The following is a 19,995-nucleotide window of genomic DNA, read 5'->3' as shown; positions in this document are numbered from 1 at the left end:
CTTGTTTCAAAATAGACATAAGAATCAGCACCCTCAAAGCAGCGTTCCCAGAGCCTTCATACTCTTAAGGCTGTTCAAGGGCACACAGCCTCGTGTCTTTTGGTCATATTCCCATCCACACAACCAGCAACCTCAAACTGAAAGTTATTTTGATGTGAAAAATAATTCTAAAATCAATCTTTAATGAGCTTTCGGTCTTGATAAAAATGATGGTGCACTTGCACTCAGTGTACATTGAAAGATAGCCCATATTAAAGCTTTGTGTGTTGTTTCATTCACTTGAGGATTTACTAAGTTGATTCAGTGTCACAAAAGGTTGTGTGTAACTGTTGTTGGAATCTATGGCCAGGAGGGGGGAGCAGAGAGCAGAAAAGCAAGACTGAGATATACAAGGAACTGACTCTGGAAGACAAGAAGAACATGAAAACAAAAACAAATAAGCATAAAACAAAGACAAACTTAACAAAACCTAACACAGAACTTGCTTGTTTGCTTGGGCACATCTATTCAAATAGTTGAGTCATTCTGCTGAGTGTATTTATACAGTGCAGTATACAAAAATGAATTTCTAATTTTCAGTGAGTATGACTCTCAGTGACTATTGTGTTGCCTGCAATATGAGGAGAGAGAGCCTACAAATACTGAATAATTCATCATTCTATTACTAACTCGGTCGGCCCCTGAGTTAATTATCTGCTGTTTGATAGCTCCCTCGATACTTTGCTCACAGCATTAGTAGGAACAAAGAATCGTTCCAGTAACACTGTTAATCCATGAAAGACATGTCACGGGCTGACAGCCAGTCACTCTGGTGACTGGCTGTCAGCTGGTGTAGCACAGGTGTGGTGGTTAGCACCGTTGCCTCACAGCAAGAAGGTTCCAGGTTCAACTCCCAGCTGGGGCCTTTCTGTGTGGAGTTTGCATGTTCTCCCCGTGTAAGCGTGGGTTCTCTCCGGGTACTCCGGCTTCCTCCCACTGTCCAAAAACATGCATGTTAGGTTAATTGGTGTCTCTAAAATTGTCCTTAGGAGTGAGTGTGAGCGTGTATGGTTGTTTGTCTCATTTGTCTCTGTGTGGCACTGTGATGGACTGGCGGCCTGTCCAGGGTGTACCCCGCCTCTCGCCCATTGACCGCTGGGATAGGCTCCAGCCCCCCCGCGACCCGACCGACGGATTCAGCGGTATAGAAAATGGATGGATGGATGTTTCACACTATATTGAATGTTATTAGTTTAATTTGTCTATATTCATGTCACTACTCGCAATTTGGTATCATGACAAGGTGTGAAATCTTCAAATAAATATAATCCATTTATTGTGTCAACAGACAAATTTTGCTGCTTTTTCTTTATGTGCTACAGCACATGAAAATAACTGTCAACGCATTGTCACAGCCTTGGTGTAATTGTGACATATGGACTGTTGCATCACATATGTAAGGACAATGTGCTCATTGAGAAATTGAGAAATTTCAGTCTTTCCTTGCATTTTCCCCCACTGTTTCATCTCCTTTTTACACATTACAAACTTCTTGGTACTGAAAATGATGTGATTAAGGTTGGGTGTTAAAAATGACTTGACCAAGCTGAGGTTATAAAAACAGGATGACAAGAGCCAAGAGCTCTCCTCACACCACTCCAGTTTTAGTCACTCCTAACATTTGTCATGTTTGTTGGCCTTACAAGGCGAGGAGGGGCCTTGTCTTAGGATTCCTACATTAAAAACATTGCGAGTAAAAGAAATAAAAGTTTGCTTGAACACATGCAGACCCTGTGTTACAAACTGAACTGCTATCTGGAGACAAAGACCAAAATGAACAGGCACCAACACAGGTTTGGGTGAAAATGAACAGAGAGAGTTAGAAAGTAAAGTCACATGACCTGGCCTCAATCAAGGTTGTCAATTGAGAGCACACTCAGATAGTTAAGGCCCTCAACAAGCATCAATCAACACCCCCACTTGTTCTCACATTTACAACAAGAAAAACAAAAACATTGCAAAGAGCAAAATCACATTTTGGTTCGGCAATCACCTAAATAGAAACCTAGAAAAGGCAAGAAGCTTCCCTTTTGTAGCTGGTTTTGTCATTTGGTCAGCAACCATTTGATCTGTTGGGCAATACTCCAAAAACACATCACCATTTTTTACAGTAGATCTTACAAAATGATATTTGATGTCAATGTGTTTGCATCTCTGTCGGCTAAAGGGATTCTTTGCCAATGCAATTGCCCCCGGTCATCTTCATAAATTACAGGTACATCATAATGAGAGTCAAGATGTTTAAGCATTTGAGACAGGTACAAACATTCTTGTGTAGTGACAGCTAACGCCATGTACTCAGCCTCACATGTTGACAGTGCTACAGTTGGCTGCTTTTTGGTCTTCCAAGAAATCAGAGGACCATTCTTACATAGGCTAACACAATAACCAGATGTACTACGTCGGTCAGTTGCATCTCCTGCCCAATCCGAGTTACCCAGGCTCCGCCCTCGCAGTGACGCAACACCTTCGGCTCTGCTACACTTACTCAGGCAAACTGCTCATTCAGGTGGATTCGAGTTCCCGAAAAAATGGGAACTCCACCCACTTTGTCGGGAAGCAATCGACTTTGAGCAGCGCCAACGGCCCAGGGTAGAGGCGTGTTCAAGGTAGTGACGTGATTGAACTGCCACTCAACCCATGGATTGTACACGGAAGCGCTTCATTCAATATCAACATGGAGCAGCGTCAAGCTTTTGACACTGCTGTAGATGCTGTAAGAAAAGTGTTCGACGGGAGATTCTCGTTAAAAATCGAGCAAAGAACAGCCCTTGAATCATTTCTTGACAGGAAAGACGTTTTCGCCTTGCTCCCTACTGGCTTTGGTAAGAGTTTAATCTACCAGTTAGCCCCGCTGGTAGTTAAATCATACGTCAGAGGAAAGAGTGGTGTAATTGACTTAAGCTTAGGCACAGCCTTTTCTGGCCACAACCAGTAGCAACCCGAGGGAGGCGGGTTGACCAGGCCATTTCGAATCGTATTCGTTATGGTCTTGGTCAGACCAGAATCTCGAAGAGATTTGAAAGTCTATGTTAATCAGGCTAAATCCGAGTCACTATAAGCCACCAACTGTAACCCATCATCACATTTCCTGTAACACAGCATCTTGTCAATTGTGCCTTTCAGATATTTCAGTACATGTTTTACAGTCGTCCACTGCTCTTCTGTTGGCGCACTGAAATATTGTGAAAGTTTACTTACGACACAACTCAAATCTGGTCTAGTGCATGAACTAAGATAGATTAGGCTACCCACTGCTTCTCTGTATTTCCTGAGGTCACTCATCTTTTCATCGTCATCAACTCATTAAGAATGATCTTAAATTCTAAATGACAAAACAGTAACATACAAACTATCAACACAAAATTAAATGAGCCTTGAAAATTCACTAAACATGAGCCCTTTTAAACAGCCAGTCATGTACTGCCCTAAGGGGTTAAACACATTAACTGGGTGGGTCAAACTATGAGTGCCCCCTATTATTTGGTGAAGAAGGCCTACATTCAATCCCACAGGGTGGATGAAGGATCTGCCAGCCAGACTCATTCATTTTTTTGGTCAGAGTTCAAACTGGTTAAAATGGGTTTTAACCAGTAAAACTTTAATCAAGTGACATACTTTAGTCAGCCTCCTTCAGATATGTTCTACAACAACTTTTGAAACATCGATACGCGTAACCTGCATGAAGATGTAATGTTGAGATAACCTGTTAAACCCTAAAGTGAGCATCATTTCCTTAGAGAACTCTTTAGTGCTGCTGGGATTATCCCCCCTGCAGATTGTCGATGGGCCTTGTCCGAACAGAGTAAGCAGGGCAGGGCCTTTGTTAGAGCCTTTCAGACAGAGATACCCCTCCCCGATTCCCCCTGATCCCGAGGCGAGATTGGTCGGGTATCCGTAATTGAGTCATCTGACTCGGTCGGACCTTGCCTTCCACAGCTGAGTAAACCAGCACAAAGAGACTCTGGCTACTTTCCAGGTTAAGTGTGCCGCGTGTGTGCACAATTCCAGCACATTAGCCCCATGCTGTTAAGATGCAAAACACTTTTACTTGACCTCTGAGATGCCCGTGGCTTCTTTCTGTTAGCCTCATTCAGACAGAGCTAAGCCCATAAGAGACAAAATGCTGCTAAAGATGAGTTGAACCAAAAAGCATGGAGATTGAGAGACTGGAGAGACTGCAGCACCAGCAGAGGAATGATAGATTCTTCTTCTGATCTATAAATACCACAGTTAAATAGTTCTGGAAAGCTTGCGGACTTCCACCATGTTTCAATCAAAGCAGTCTCTCCGGCATCAATCTCAGGTGTACTCACACAGAAAAAAATTGAATTGAATTGAATAACTTTACATTAAAGCTGCAGTCTGCAGGATTTGTTGTTGTCATACGTAAAGTCCTACTTTTTGGCATTTTAAGAGTTTACATGATCTATCAGAACGCTTGAAGTTGAAAACGGTGACCTCCGTAGTCGCAAAATGCAAGAAATGCTTATTTTTTAACCGAAAAATAAAAAGTTATTCAACTTTCTGTCCCGCCCCTTCAAAACACATGAGAACTCGTGCACGTAGACGTGCACGCCAGATGCGCCTACACGACTCCTCATTCATCAACTCACCTGTCATTTGCGATCATGGAAGACACAGTAAGTAGACTAGCCCGTAATGAAGTTCAATAGTCCAGATAAATAAGCGTGGGGACGAGCCTACCTTGTATCGCGCGTGCACAATCGGTGATTGACAGGCAGAAGAGCCCAGCTCGTAAACCTGATTGGTTACCTTTTACCGGTCCGGTCTGCAATTTTGTAAACAAACCTGCTGGCTTTGGAGGGACCTAGCGGGACATATAGGGGACCTAGAGAACTCATTTTTTTTTGTATTGGGGTATTTAATGTACTACTTTCAGAATCCCCGGACAGTTCCAGGCATTATGCTTGAAAAAGAGTTGCAGACTGCAGCTTTAATGCCAGCAGTGATCCCAGCAGTCTTCAGAAGTGCAACACGCTGAAAGAATAACAGGGGAGGCCTGTGGTTGCAAGAAAAGCTTCAAAGTTGCTTGATCTGTACGTTTCCATTTTTTACTAAGACTGAGGTGCCCAATATGATGGATTCTATAAGGGAAAAATTATTTTACGTGCACATCTCCTGCAAAACAACTTAGTAAAAGACATTAAAGCAGACATTGTTCCCCGTGATGCATACGAAAGCCATGGGGTTCAACTGGTCGTTCAACTGATTTTACACCTTCAGCGACGTGTTTTTTCACTTTTAATGCAATAAGCAGCATGACTCCACAGCCAAAGTCTTAATGACAATGATTTTGCTTTACTTTTACCTGTGCGGATGATACTCAAACAACAGCTTCCCATCCATCATATGGAAAATAATGTTAAACATCTGCTCTTACTTTTCCTCCAGCAGGTGGCTCTTTGATCAAATTCAGTATAAAAATGTGCCGTCAGTCCCTGACAAAAAGAGTCTGCTTATAAGTTCAGATGGATGTGGACTGACATGTTTATAATTTCTAATGAGATTAACACTCTAGACTAAAAGTTGGATCAATGATTCTGACACAACATATCAAACGGGATCTTTTTGCACACGTACCGACGTGATGCTTGTTAACAAAATGAAACACAAGTTGATGTTGCTCAGTGGTGGGGCTTCTCACAACAGCTTTAAACATACCGGGATCTTCAGACACTTTGATTGAATAAAAATGGACATAATATGCAAGTTTCAGCAACGGATCATAATTGAAGGCCTTAAAAAACAACCCATACATGCAGTTATTTTTCACTTTTATGACATAAAAATCCAAAAAACAGACACATGTCAAAGTTGTAACACAACAAAATAAAGATGCCAAAGGGGATGGGCAGCTTTACAAAGTAGTTTGTGTTCACATCTGGTGATCATTATGCCAACCAAAGCTTTCACTGCTTTGCTGCACACATAAGAAAATATATGAGAACAAACATTAAGGCTGAAGAAACACACGAGGCAGTTAAGCTGATCGTTATTGTATCCAGTGGATAGTAGGTCAAAAGGAAAGTGAGTATGAAGAGGGTACAGATGAGAGAGCACTGGAGCCACCTCGTATGTAAATGATCACTTCTCAACATAACATGTGGAAAGTGTGCGGCTCTCCTGCTCTTGTGAAATAAACAAATCAGCCTTTTCAGAATGCTGATAAATAGCGCAGAACAATTCATTTGAATAACAGCTTACCACCTGAGATCAGGTGTCAGCTATGAAAAGATGTGAACGTAATTAAAGGGTTTGAAAGGGCTGGCTATTCCATAAGAACAGCTTGTCATGCTTTCAAGTGGACAAGGGCCCCAGCATTTAACCCCAGCAGCTTTGAGGAAAGTCTAAGTGCATCTTCAGCCAGCCTGTTGTTGCTTTTTATTCTTGGAGAAATCACTTGGCCTGATCTGACTCTCCTGAGTGGATATAATGAGGAGGAGGTGTGCATCATCACCAGAAAACAATTACGTAGGTGCTTGGGAACCAAACAGACTGTACGGGCAGAATATTGCATTATCAGCAACAGTAGCTGTGAAGAATAAATGGCGTATAAATAAATTGATCAAATAAAATCACACAAATATGTGGCTTGTGTCTGCAATGGGAAATGGTACAACTGACATTCTGCCCCCGTCAAATGATTCTACATCAGTCCCCCAGCTCAGATGGGGGATGTAAACGTAAAACCCAATGGACATTGTTGCTGAATGTGTCGTGCTCGGGTCTGCTGGACAAACATTTACAAACCAAAACTTCTCAAAAGGAGGCCCTGAAGCTGACATGACCGATCCATTTCACCCGTCTGCACAGCAGCTGGAGGCTCAAAGTCCACCTATTTAGGACCAACTCCTGTGGTCCAGTCAAAAATAATAAACTATATTTTTCATGCTCAACAAAAACTGTGGTCCGTCACATCCTGTAGGATGGTCCAACGGCATTCCTTCCTGTTTCAGAAGTGATGGTGTTTGGTCCCAGTGGCTCTTGCAAATCCCCTCCTGTTGACTTGGGCCCCTTGGTGCAATACAGGAAGCCAACAGTCGCAAACTTGGGTTTTAAGATGGACAGTGATTTTAAATTGGACCGGCAAATTGGTGCAATAGTGAAGTCCAGCTTTTTTTGTATCTTAGTCTCAGTGTATCTGGTCTTAGGTGAAGCCCTTCTTTGCACATACGCACTTTGAAACAGTAATCAACGCCTTTATTACATCTCGGCTAGATTACTGCAATGCACTTTATTCAATTCAATTCAATTCAAAAATACTTTATTTATCCCAGAGGGAAATTAAATGTTGATGTAGCTCAATTAAATCAAAGAGTTATTATAGATGCTGATGGCTGTGGGCAGGAAAGATTTCCTGTAGCGGTCCGTTTTGCATCCAAACTGAAGAAGCCTTTGACTGAAGAGACTCTGTTTTCTGATAACAGTCTCATGGAGAGGATGTTCAGGGTTGTCCATAATTCTCTTGATTTTATGCAAAATCCTTCTTTGCATTATTGTCTCCAGAGGTTCCACAGTCGTCCCCAGAACAGAACCAGCCTTCCTTATCAGGTTGTTGAGTCTTTTTAGGTCCCTGGTTCTGATGCTGCTGCCCCAACAGATGATGCAAGAGGAAATGACGCTCTCAACAACAGACTTGTATTCTGAGTTGTACGTGGTACCGATAACAGATTAGATAAATTCACCCAGCAGGTTGACTGTTTTCGATTCCTTCTTTTACTAACTAATAGAACATACAATAGTGTGTGTGTGGTGCTGGTGCTCCTTTTCTATACAGTGTTGTGTGTGTTGGTGAAATATTGCTTTGCTTATCCCTGGCTTGGGTCTGTGGGACCCATTTTCAGGTTTTGCTGAAGGAAAATGGTATGAATACTTTTTTCACAATGAGATTCACTGGCCAGAGCTCAGTGCTACGCCGTGTGCTACCCCACCTCAGCATGCTGATAGCCCAGCTGCTGATACAACCTCCACACCAACAGGGCCTCCAGTCACCTCACGCTATGGTCGGATTACCAGGCCACCTAAAAGACTGGATCTCTGAAGGGAAAGAAAAATATGTATTCTGGTTGTTGCCAAATGTTTATGTTTGTTTATGAAGTTGCTGCTGCCAGTATAAAACCAGTTGTATTATGTTGCCAAATCTTTATGTTGTTGTCGCTGCCGGTATAATGTACAACAGTGATAGGTTTTGGCATGATAAAACAAGTAACTTTCTTGAGTACTCAGTAGGCCTTTGTTTCAGGTCTCAGTTCATATGCCATTGCTTTAATTAAGAAAAGGGAGATGTTGCAGGACATGTGCTGCCACCTAGCCTGGCGACGCCATCCTACGTACTTCCGCCCAAAGATTTTGGCTCCGCACATAGTCTGGCCAAATCCCCCTACCTCGGTTCGCTCAGTGTTTTGCCAATCAGCAAACAGTTGCGAGTGGTGACGCAGAACTCACGCGGGGAGTCCATTGTAGTCCATATAATTGTAGTTCAACCGCAGCGGAAATAAACATGGCGACGGAAGAACGCTAGAAGCTATCCATGAAGTTGTCTCAACTCTGGAGATCATTACACAATTAAAACGAGAGCAAGAGGAATGCCTCGTCAATTTTGTTAGTGGCAAGGATGTCGTAGCTCTCCTTCCAACTGGCTTTGGGAAAAGTTTGATTTATCAAATGGTACCGGTATAATGAAAGCGGATGTGGGAAGCGTGATTCGCGAGCTAGAGCCTCGCGAGAGTAAGCATGAACCTCGGCGCATAACCAACGTCATTTCTAAACATTATCATTGGTTAAGGGAACTCCGTTACTCCAATAAATTTAAGTTGCTGGGTAAGGTCCCGCCCTCCATGGAAACGGATTCCTCTTGGGTTTTCCCAGACTGTTTGACAGAGTCAACAGTCGGCTTTCGCCCAGGCTAGCTGCCACCTGCCTTTATAAATGTGTTGCTGCTGCCATCTGTCTTTGTTATGTGGTACTGCATCGGTGGTTCTCCTGGTGTATGTTTACCCACTGTAACTTGCGCTCTGCTGTTTTACAACATGAATAGTCAAGTATACCAACACCACTGTGTCCTCGTTCATGAAACAAAGTGTGTGTGTGTGTATATATATGTATATATTAGTGGTGGGCATAGATTATTTTTTTTAATCTAGATTAATCTCACTGAAATCTTGAAATTAATCTAGATTAATCTAGATTAAAATGGCTCATTCAGGGGGGACAATCCGCGGCGTTCACGGAAACAGACGTGTAAACTTTGGTTCCTATCCAAACAATAGTCGTTTAATCCTGAGACTGTTGCAATTGCCGTGTTGAGTGCTTCCATACAATAGTGTAGTAACCCCAAGCATACCTTTCTCACTGCAATTAAGTTTTATTTCGGATTTATTTCGGATTTAATTTCGAATTTAGTTTATTTTCACAGCTGCCTCTGCTATTCCTGCTCTTCTCAGGTGTACCTAATGTAGTTTTACATAATTTGTAAAAGTGATGTATATCTTGTATAACAAATTGTAAATAACAACATGTTTATTCGTGTTCCTGCCCTCTCTTTCCTCATGTTTTTTTCCGCGGGGGTGCTGCACAGCCGCGGGGCCTTTAAGAATTGAACATTCTAAATGTGACGTCACGAGCTACCAAAGCTACCAAAGCAAATTCTCAAGCGAAGCTTCTCCAGCGAGTCAGCAACATTAGGGCAGACCAGTTTATTCACATGCATGGCTCCAGCAGTTTCTCTAGCTACGCCAACTTCTCATATTCAGCACTTGTTGGGAGGGCCAGATGGTGCTGCTGTTGAGATAGCGTTGTGTGCAGTGCGTCTCTGTTGCGCCACACGCGCAGTATCCTCCCTGCGGCCACCATATTAGGAGCGCTGTCTGTTCCAACAGGGCAGATTTTGTCAACTATCCCCCACAGATAAGCGACCTCCATAAACTGCCTAGCACAGGCTTCTGAAAAGTAGCGTTCTTCTGTTTTAATCACACCTAACGGCAGACAAAGTACATCGGCCCACACCCGAGCTAAAATATCAAGGTAAAAGTCATCACAGTTTGCTTAGGCTACCTATTTTGACCCAGTTCCCAACCCAACTTTGAGAATAGATTAACGGCGATATTTTTTATATCGCCCGATAAGACTCTCAAATTATCGCAGCACGTTAACGCCGATAACGGCCCACCACTAGTGTGTGTGTGTGTATGTGTATATATATATTTACATACATATATATATATATATATATATATATATATATATATATATATATATATATGTATAGTGTGCGTACTGTAAAAAAGCATAAAATCTATCTCTCTTTGTTTCTACATTGTCCTGCTTTTTTGTCCTTCGCCAATCACATCGGTGGTTTTTGACTGCTGGGCGTATAAAAAGAAAAAACACATGAAAGATAATGTTGCTAATATTTTGCTAATGTCTCTTCAGGCTCCCACCAGCTGCAACATCCCACCTGGGCCAGCCACACCCACCACCTCCACTGGGACGTCATACCGCTCGGTATACTTTCATACTCATGTAACCTAGCTGGCTGTTTGTTTGTTTGTTTGTTTTCTGTGTGGTATACTGTTTCCGTTTTGTTTCCAATCATGGTGGCATATTTTACACTAACACGTGACAATATAATAACGTCTTTGGTATTTTGTTTATATTTTAAAACTCCTCAGGGTTCCTGCTCCAGCGCTACCATACCTTTACCAGCAACAGACCTTGCTCAGTAAGTACTCATTCATATTCATGTTCATATTTGTTTGATTTACTTCTCATTTACCTCTCAGTAACCTCTCATCTTTGATGGTCCATGTTATTTAGTTAAACATTCCTTAAATAAACAAACAGTACAATCTATAATTCTCTTCAGTCAGAAAGATGATGAGTGATGTGAATGCTCATCTGTTAGGTCTATAATTTCCTCTTGAATAACCCTTGTTTGTTATAGAAACATGCCAAATGTCATATTCTTTGCTGTGTTCTAGAATGACTAACAAGGAAGACATCAGATTTCCAAAGAGGAGCTTGAACATGTTCTTTCACTGAAAACCACCTTTACAGAAGCGGCATCTATTCTTTCAATCTCGAGGCCAAATTTCTACAAGTTACTGCAAGACTATAACATCCCAACGTCAAAATTTAAGAGCATCAGTGATCAACAATTGGATCTTGAAGTGTCACAAATAAAAACTGAACACCCAAATATTAGAGAAGTGATGCTTATGGGGCATGTCCGCTCCAAAAACATTGTGGTTCAAAGACAACGTGTAAGAGATTCACTGCTAAGGATGGACCCAGTTGGTGTCTTAGCCAGGAGAAGAACAGCAATAGTTCGGCGAGTGTACTCTGTCCCACATCCAAATTTTATATGGCATGTCGACGGAAATCACAAGTTGATTAGGTGGAAATTGGTTGTTCAAGGTGCCATAGACGGCTACAGTAGGATGTTGATGTGTCTTCACTGTTCCAACAATAATCGTGCTGAAACTGTGAGAGACCACTTCACTGCAGCTGTTGGACAGTTTGGCAGACCACTGCACATCAGGACTGATCACAGAGGAGAGAACGCTCAGATTTGGGAGGACATGCATGCAAGCAGGGCTGAAGGCTCTGTCTTAACAGGAAGTTCTGTACACAACCAGAGGATCGAGCGTTTTAACCGAGACTTGAACAAAAACTGCAGCCATATTTATGCACCCATTTTTTATGAACTGGAATCCCTGAGTATCCTAGACATAGATAATGCAACAGACCTATTTTGTCTCCATTAGCTCTTTCTACCCAGAATCAACCATACTTTGGAGGAATTCTAAGCTGGATTTAACAATCACTCTATCTCATCTGAAGGAGATAGAACAGCAGTTCAGCTTTTTAGTCTGGACAATGATTTGCCTAATCTTCACAACCCAGAACTCTCAACAGCAGGGATAGTTTTTTGTTCCTCACCAAACTCTAGAAGAGGATTTTCCCCATTGAATGGCAGGGATTTGCAAGAACTGAATGATGCCATTAACCCTCTTCTACATGACAACAACAATGGCAAAACATTGTTTCAGAGAACACAACAGTTTATTTTGGATAAACTTGTAAATGTGTGATCTCAGCATAACATGGACAACTGGGTAACATTAGCCTCATTGTACTTTCAAAAGTCCACTTTTGTAAAGAGCTTGAGGAGGAGTAGGATGAGGAGAAAGAACACATTCTTCAGTTTGTCACAACATATTCAACATCAGTGAATCTGAATAAACATGGCTTTCAATGGTGAGGAGGGGAATTAAAAAATGTAATCTGAAAAGTACTCCAAATTTCTACTTAAGTACCTTACTTGAGTAAATGTACATAGTTTCATTCCTTCACTACTGTTTGTTGAGTATAAAAAAACTAGTAACTCTAGTTGCTAATTTAACTCGAGTTAAATTCATAACAAGATGAAAAGAATGTGGAGCAAGATGGGAAAACACAAGCTATAGTCTTTATTTTTCAGCTTTCTTATGTAATGCAATTGAAACCACTGCTTTCTAATATGAACAAACTCTATATGCCTCAAATCTCCTCTATGGAATACATTTACACATGGACACCATCAGCCACTGGGCTGTAGTGGAAAGTTTTAGGGTTGTTACCATGCGAGGGGCAGAGGGTACACAGAACAACACAGCAGCCTGATGAACTGATTTCAGTGAATTATTAGTAGATTTACAGTAAAAATTAAAACTAGGACAGCACATTTATGCTAAAGTTGTGCTTGCAACAACAAAGCCTTTACTTGTACTTTAATGGTAGCTGTTAAACATCTCAAAACACAACAATACTTTAGTCCAGTTGTAGACAACATAAATACTAATAGCACCTCATATCCGAAACTAAAGAGTGGAATCCTGACATTTTTAAATGGTGCTGAATAAAAATCCATTCATTAATGCCACTAGGAAGCAGTAGTTGAATTCATCATCATCAGTCATTGTTGTTGCATTCACAAAAAGGTGAAGCTCGTTGGCACACGTATGTGCAGTGGGAAGATATCTGTCTTCATCATGAATAAATATTCATTTAGGAGTTGGATGAAAAACCAATGGCTGGGACTTTGCTGCTCCCTGTAGCAAACGCAAAGATGTGACCAGGGCTCAAAGTCTTCAGGAATGCCTCCTCCTCCTCGGTTAGAGTCCTGTCCCCATATGTGTCTCTCAGCTCTTTATCTAAAACAGAGGTCTTCAACAGGGGGTCCGCGGAGGTACTGCAGGGGGGTCGCGAAATCTTTGGTTGATTAGACAATTTTTAACATTTAAAAAAAAAAAATAAAATTTTTTTTTTTTTCAAACAATTTTTTCTCACAAATTTTGTGCACACGTGTGCCATTCACAGATGCTTTGAGGATTCATTGCCCCATCTACATGCATGTTTAAAGTTAAAATCTGTGGATTATTTGAATAGCTCAGTGTTGTATGCAAGATGTTTGTTTATAAATGGCAGTGGCACGGCAACCCTGTGCCTTGCACATGTTTAAAATAAAGACATGAATATATTAACCTGTGTATTATTTGAATAGCTTAGTATTGAATGTACAATAACAGAGTAGCTATATTTATAAACGGCACTAGGCCCCGTTAAATATAAAACACAATTGTATGCCATATTAATAGTAGGGGGGTCCCTGCTCCAACTCTCCATCAGTTTGGGGGTCCCTGGCCTGAAAAACGTTGAAGACCCCTGATCTGAAAGCAAAGGGAAACCAGTGTTGACTTGGAGACTCGGAAATACTCAGGTTTAAGAAAGACTGAATCAATGACTAATTGAATAACTAATGGTTTACTGTAGAGGTATTTTGGTGAAAAAGCAATGTTATTCTTACAAGCTATCATAACAACTGTATTCTTGTTACATGGTACATAAACATTAGATAGGCACAGCTTCATGAGTTGTAAAGAATAAAATAAATCTGTACGTTTCCTGGATTTCCTTATTGTATAATATACTGAATTAAAAATACAAACTTACTTTCAAGACATTGGAGAAACTCCCTAAATGTTCCCATCATCAACTCCTCCCTAACTCTTCCGTTGCTCCCCAGTACAGAGTAGCTTGGTTTGTGAATACCAGCTACAAAATCAGCTGCTCGACCTTTGACCTTTCCTGGTATGTCAAGCAGCACATGCAAGCTGGGGTTCTCTCTCAGGAGTGATAAAACCTAGAAGGAAATTCAACACCATAAATGAAAGGCCATAAAAATGAGTAGTTATGGTTAAAGGCGGGGTAGGGGATCTTTTTCTGGAACATTTTTTTACATATTGCTTGAAATACTCTTCACACCCCCATTGCAACCAATTAATTAAAAGTTTTGACACAAATATGAAAAGTTTTAGTGGCCTCTAGAACGTACAATCTAGGAAAAACAGTATCCAATCATTGTGAACGGACCGTTCCTTCTCCCTGTGCGCGTACCCTGCTCCGTGAACGTCCAGAAGCTTGGCAGGAAGCTAAACTAGAGCCAGCTTGGCTAGCACCTAGCATTATTAAACGTATAGTTAGCATAAACTAAGTACTAATACGGCAACGATCGATGCTTGCTGGCAGAACAGCGCTCGTGCACCTTCGTGCTCGTGCGCGTTCATGTACTCTAGAGGCGTGCCTTCGGGGGAAAAGTGAAGAAAAGGGTTGGGACTTTTTACCGGTGTATTTTCAAAATGCAGCTTCGCTGGACTCAAAATCCAGGATCTCCTACCCTACCTTTAAATGGGGATATGGCAATTCTTAGTAATTTTACCACAGCACGGAGCAAATATGATACAGAACTGTGAGGTGAATCTTACTCCATAGTGGGACAAGCCATCAATGAGTTGATCAAGACAGCTCTGCCGTTGCACAACAGTATGGTATAGAACTGCATTTTTCACAAACAAATCTCTGTTGGCCATGGTGACAACAAGTGGAAGACCCTCACCTTATATCGCCATTAGTCACAGCTGCTGACTGCTTTCTCCAAATCATCCTGCAAGGTTGCCTGTTGAACCTAAATATTACAGATCAGATCTTTAAAATCTTATTTTCTCAGGGTGGTCAGTGGTGTAGTGGGTTAAGCAGCCGCCCCATGTACAGAGGCTACAGTCCTTGCTGCAGTGGGCCCCGGTTCGAGTCCCGCACCGGACAGTCGTTTGCTGCATGTCTTCCCCCTCTCTCTGCTTCCTGTCTCTCTCCAACTGTCCTATCATTAAAGGCATAAAAAGCCCCCCCAAAAATCTTATTTTCTCAAATGACTGCATTTAATCAACATTTACAGAAGTACTATGTAGCATTTCACTTACACTTAGTTACCTACCAATGGCAAGAAAGTCATTTTTAGTTATTTATTGGGTAATATGAAACCAAAATTATTTTGATAATGCATTCTACCAAAATAAAAGTAACTGTACTGCTGTGGAATAGTCAAAAAAAGCAAAGGCTTGCTACAATAGTCTTCAGGTCAGAATATTGCCCATTACCTTTTTAGGTTGAAGGATGTCCCCAGACACAATGTAGTCCACGACACTCGGGGACAGGAATGCAGGTGCTTCAGCCCCTACAGTTATTATTACTGTAGACTTCATCCTGCCAATGGTTCCATACAGTCCATTTTGCAAGTGGAGAATGTTCAGTCTTGGTGTGCATCCATTTGGTGTGCCTGAAAGATTATATAAATTAACACCGCATTCTGTATCGTGTACTCTGGCATTTTCAAACCAATATATTTAGAAAAAAACCTTCAAAAGCTCCACTGTCTTGGAAGATAGGCTTCACCAGTAATCGGAAAAACTCTCGCCTGGGACCTCCAAGGTCGGCAGCATCTTCCTCAGCGTCATGTTCATGGCTTGCAAATGTGACATAAAGCATCATGTCACAGCTTTGTGCAAAACAGGTTCTCTTAAACACACGTTGGGCTGTTGGCCAAGCATTGGCTCGACTGATATAGATCTGTCTTGTTTCCGATGTTATAACTCTCTCACTGTGAGCTTGTAGAAGGCCTGCAACTTCTTCTTTGCTCGGCATTTCAGATGACCTATATTAAAAAAAAGACAATGACAAAGATAAACAGACCTTTGGCTACCTCTGCATTTACTCCACTATCACCTTCAGTGCATGAGGAATTGTTCCATGTTGTTTGCGATGTTTACGCTGGTGTAAACAAGAGTTTTACTGTAGTAAAAAAATACTTGTAACTCTTACTTTAGAATATTAACAGCACAGTCTTCTAGTAGACAACACTGAATTGCCTCTTCAAGATTCTCATCTTCCTCCAGATGAACAGGGCTGAGCAAACGAAGATAAACAGGGACAACAGAAAATTCAGCAGAAAGCCCAGAAAGAGAGAGAGAGAGACTTATATCAGAAGTTCATAATGTAAATAGACCAACATCTACACTGCTGTATTTCTATGAAGCCCAAACAATATCTTACACAACTTGTGCCACATTATAAGGAAACAATCGTCTCGGGTCCCCTGCCTGGCCCTGATTTTCTCTTGAGTGCTGCTCTCTGTCTCCTGACATCTGGCCTCACTGTCCCTTGGTGGTGAAGGCACTGGACTCCGCATTGCATAAAGAAAAGGAAGTCAAAGGGAAATATTTTTGTAATGATGTTAATCTAATCTTATCTAAGTGCAACTTAACCCTAATTCCATCTTTTAAGCGTGTTTCCTTTAAAAGGCAGCCTTTAAGGATTTAGGGTGAAGCAAAACTGAATGAGATGAGCAAGGTTTGAGAGTTGCCTCTCCCATTCGGTACAAATGACTGAATTGTGCTACTAAGCTCTGTCTACATCTCTTATAATGACTTGTAGGTAGATGAATGAAGACATCCAATCCAAATACAGTTTACAGGTCGCTTACAGTGATCCCACTGAGTCTGACAAAACAAAAACAAACTGCTGCTTAAATTCTGTCAGGTTGGCATTTAATGTTAAGCTTTGGTCACACTACATGACTTTCAAAGTCTTAAAGGGATAGTTCGCCTCTTTTGACATGAAGCTGTATGACATCCCATATTAGCAACATCATTTATGAACATTTTCTTACTCCCTGCTGCGTCCTGTGAGCCGAGTTCCAGCCTCGTTTTGGCGTTGACGAAGGTAGTCCGGATAGTTGGCTGGGGTCACAAAAATAAAGCGTCTTGCTTCTCAAAACAATATCTGTTCAAAAGAGTAATACATTTGCATCACAAAATCGGTAGCCATAAAAAAATCAGACCTCACAATCGCATGGCGCTATTTCTCTCTCCCTTCATATCACTACAGGCTGTGTAAACCGAAAAGCAGACCGAGCAGTCCCCTGCTTCCGAGCAGTAAACAGGTGCAGCTGTCGCTATGAAGGGAGGCAAAAATAGCGCCAAGCGATTGTGAGGTCTGACTTTTTCTGGATAACCATTTTGTGATGCAAATGTATTACTCTTTTGAACGCATATTGTTTTGAGAAACAAGACGCTTTATTTTTGTGACCCCAGCCAACTAGCCGGACTACCTTCGTCAACGCCAAAACGAGGCCGGAACTCGGCTCACAGGACGCAGCAGGTTTTTTTTTTTTTTAACCCTTCTGCTTGGGGTACCTAGCACACAGGTTCCAGGTAGCCAAGGTAACCAGTCAGGTTACGAGCGGGGCTCTGCTGCCTGTCAATCACCGATTGTGCACGCGCGATACAAGGTAGGCTCGTCCCCACGCTTATTTATCTAGACTATTGAACTTCATTACGGGCTAGTCTACTTACTGTGTCTTCCATGATCGCAAATGACAGGTGAGCTGATGAATGAGGAGTCGTGTACGCGCATCTGGCGTGCACTTAGGCCTGCACGAGTTCTCATGTGTTTTGATGGGGCGGGACAGGAAGTTGAATAACTTTTTATTTTTCGGTTAAAAAATAAGCATTTCTTGCATCTTGCGACCACGGAGGTCACTGTTTTCAACTTTAAGCGTTCTGATAGATCATGTAAACTCTTAAAATGCCAAAAAGTAGGACTTTACGTATGACAACAAGAAATCCTGCAGACTGCAGCTTTAAGCTGAAGAAGCTTGGAAGTGGTTCCAAATTATGGATGTTATGTGTTATTTGCTGTTATTTGCTATTTACGCTTCGGCACGCACTCCGCCCACCCCTGAGGGTCCCCTTTGTACGGTGGGAACGCAAGCTGACCCCAAAGCGAGCCGAACCGTAGCGTACTGCATAGTGGAAACGAGGCTTAAGATTTATATGCAAAGATAAATGATCTTTGTAAAAATTGACAACAATGTCAAGTTTTCAACTATTTACTTGGAATTGCGTTGTTTTTTCTGCATAACCAGAAAGAAGATAAACGAGCGACTTTATCATTTGACCACAGATGTCAAAAGAGGCAGACCCTGAGGAGGAGATGGGCAGAGTGGAGTGGAGTGGGTCCCTCCGCTTTCCTAAAGTGACCCACTTGAACAGAGGAGTGAACTAACAGGTCTCCTGTAGTGTATCCCAGATATTTCATGAGGACCTCAGGATGCTGAAGGATTGTTCCTTTGAATGTGGTACAGCCTTCTGCATTTTCAGTGGTCAGTCCTCAGAACATGGTGGAGTTTTTATTTTCCCAAAAGCCTCTGCACGCATTCTCCAAACATTCATTAGTGGTTCTTGTAAATCTTTGGAGAACCACAGACTAATGTTGACTGAATGTTCTGTGTCCACGTGGCGCCGACACGCTGCAGCACTCGCTGCTTCACCAAAAAGCCACCTGCCAACTTTCATTTGAACACCGTTTCAGCTTCATCGATGTGGCATTATTAGGAGGCCACTTTTACAATCAGCAGTTAGCGTCCGACCGGCTTGTGGTGGTTGTTTTCCACCTTGTGGGTAAACCATTCATGCTTTCATAAAGACTATAAAATGTGGCAATGCAACCTGGGAAGTTTCAGTAAGAAGTAGAGCAGAATCAGCAGTTTGCAGTGAATGAAAGCTTTATTTTGACTCTGGATGTATACAGCTGACTGAATTTGGTTCAGCAGTTGGCAGAGTCGGAGGGTCCTGCCTGCGGATCAGCACACTGCAGAGCCGGGTCAGTCAGTTGGAAGACGATGGGCATCCCTTCAGTCCTCCTTCTGAGTTTCCTAAGAGACGCCAAACAGCACCCGCAGAGTAAACATCACAGCATATCTGCCGGCTTATGGATTTTAAATTCTAAAAAACATTTCTATGATGAGGAAAACCAGTTGACTGTCAAAGGAACAGTAGTATTCCTATGTTTAGGCTAAGCTCATTGTTACAGGTTATGAGGTTATGACTCAATCATTTTTTGTTTCATTTATCTAGAGGATTCCCAAAGAGCTATGGATATCACAAGGACTCTTGCTGAAATGATTGTTAAGGATATACACCTGTGGTTGAAGATGAGGGTTTTAGGAATTTTGTAAAGACACTCGATCATCGCTACAAGATTCCAAGTAGGAAAAATTTAATGGGAGACAAATTGTAGCTATTGTAGCTTTCTTTCACCACAGCACAAGAGCAGCAGAGAGGCTCAAAGAAATTCAGAAACAACCAAAGTTACCAGAACACAAACTGATCCAGTCAGCTGAAACATGGTGGAACTCTGTCTTTTACATGTTTGAGAGACTACTTGAGCAAAAGGAAGCTGTTACTACAGCACTTTGTCTTTGTGGAAAACGCTCACTGTGCTCGAGTGAGGAAGATTGGTCCATGGCTAGTCTCTCCATTGATGCCCTGAGACCATTCGAAGAGGTCACAAAAGAGATATCGACAGAGAAACATGCCTCAGTTTCAAAAGGGATACCCCTGGTTCCATTACTTCGGAGGTCAACTGCAACTCATGAGAGCCAAGGTATCAAGCTAGCTGCTGAGCTCTGATCACGATGCCAGCACCGTCTCAGAGCCATTGAAACCTTTTATGGTCTTGCTGTCAGCACATTCCTGGACACAAGATTTAAAAACCTCG

At 41.9% G+C, this 19,995-nt stretch overlaps 1 pseudogene; it reads right to left on the bottom strand.

The window, feature by feature from the left end:
• Positions 1-15,893, bottom strand: part of LOC142376967 (dynein axonemal heavy chain 8-like) — a 56,623-nt pseudogene extending 40,730 nt beyond the window's left edge.
• Positions 15,894-19,995: the final 4,102 nt, after the last annotated feature.

This window comes from Odontesthes bonariensis, chromosome 3 (genome assembly GCF_027942865.1).
Source record: "Odontesthes bonariensis isolate fOdoBon6 chromosome 3, fOdoBon6.hap1, whole genome shotgun sequence".
In the NCBI taxonomy this organism is placed as follows: Eukaryota; Metazoa; Chordata; class Actinopteri; order Atheriniformes; family Atherinopsidae; genus Odontesthes; species Odontesthes bonariensis.
Note: the sequence above shows the minus strand (reverse complement) of the source record. Positions and strands in the feature narration are given on the sequence as shown.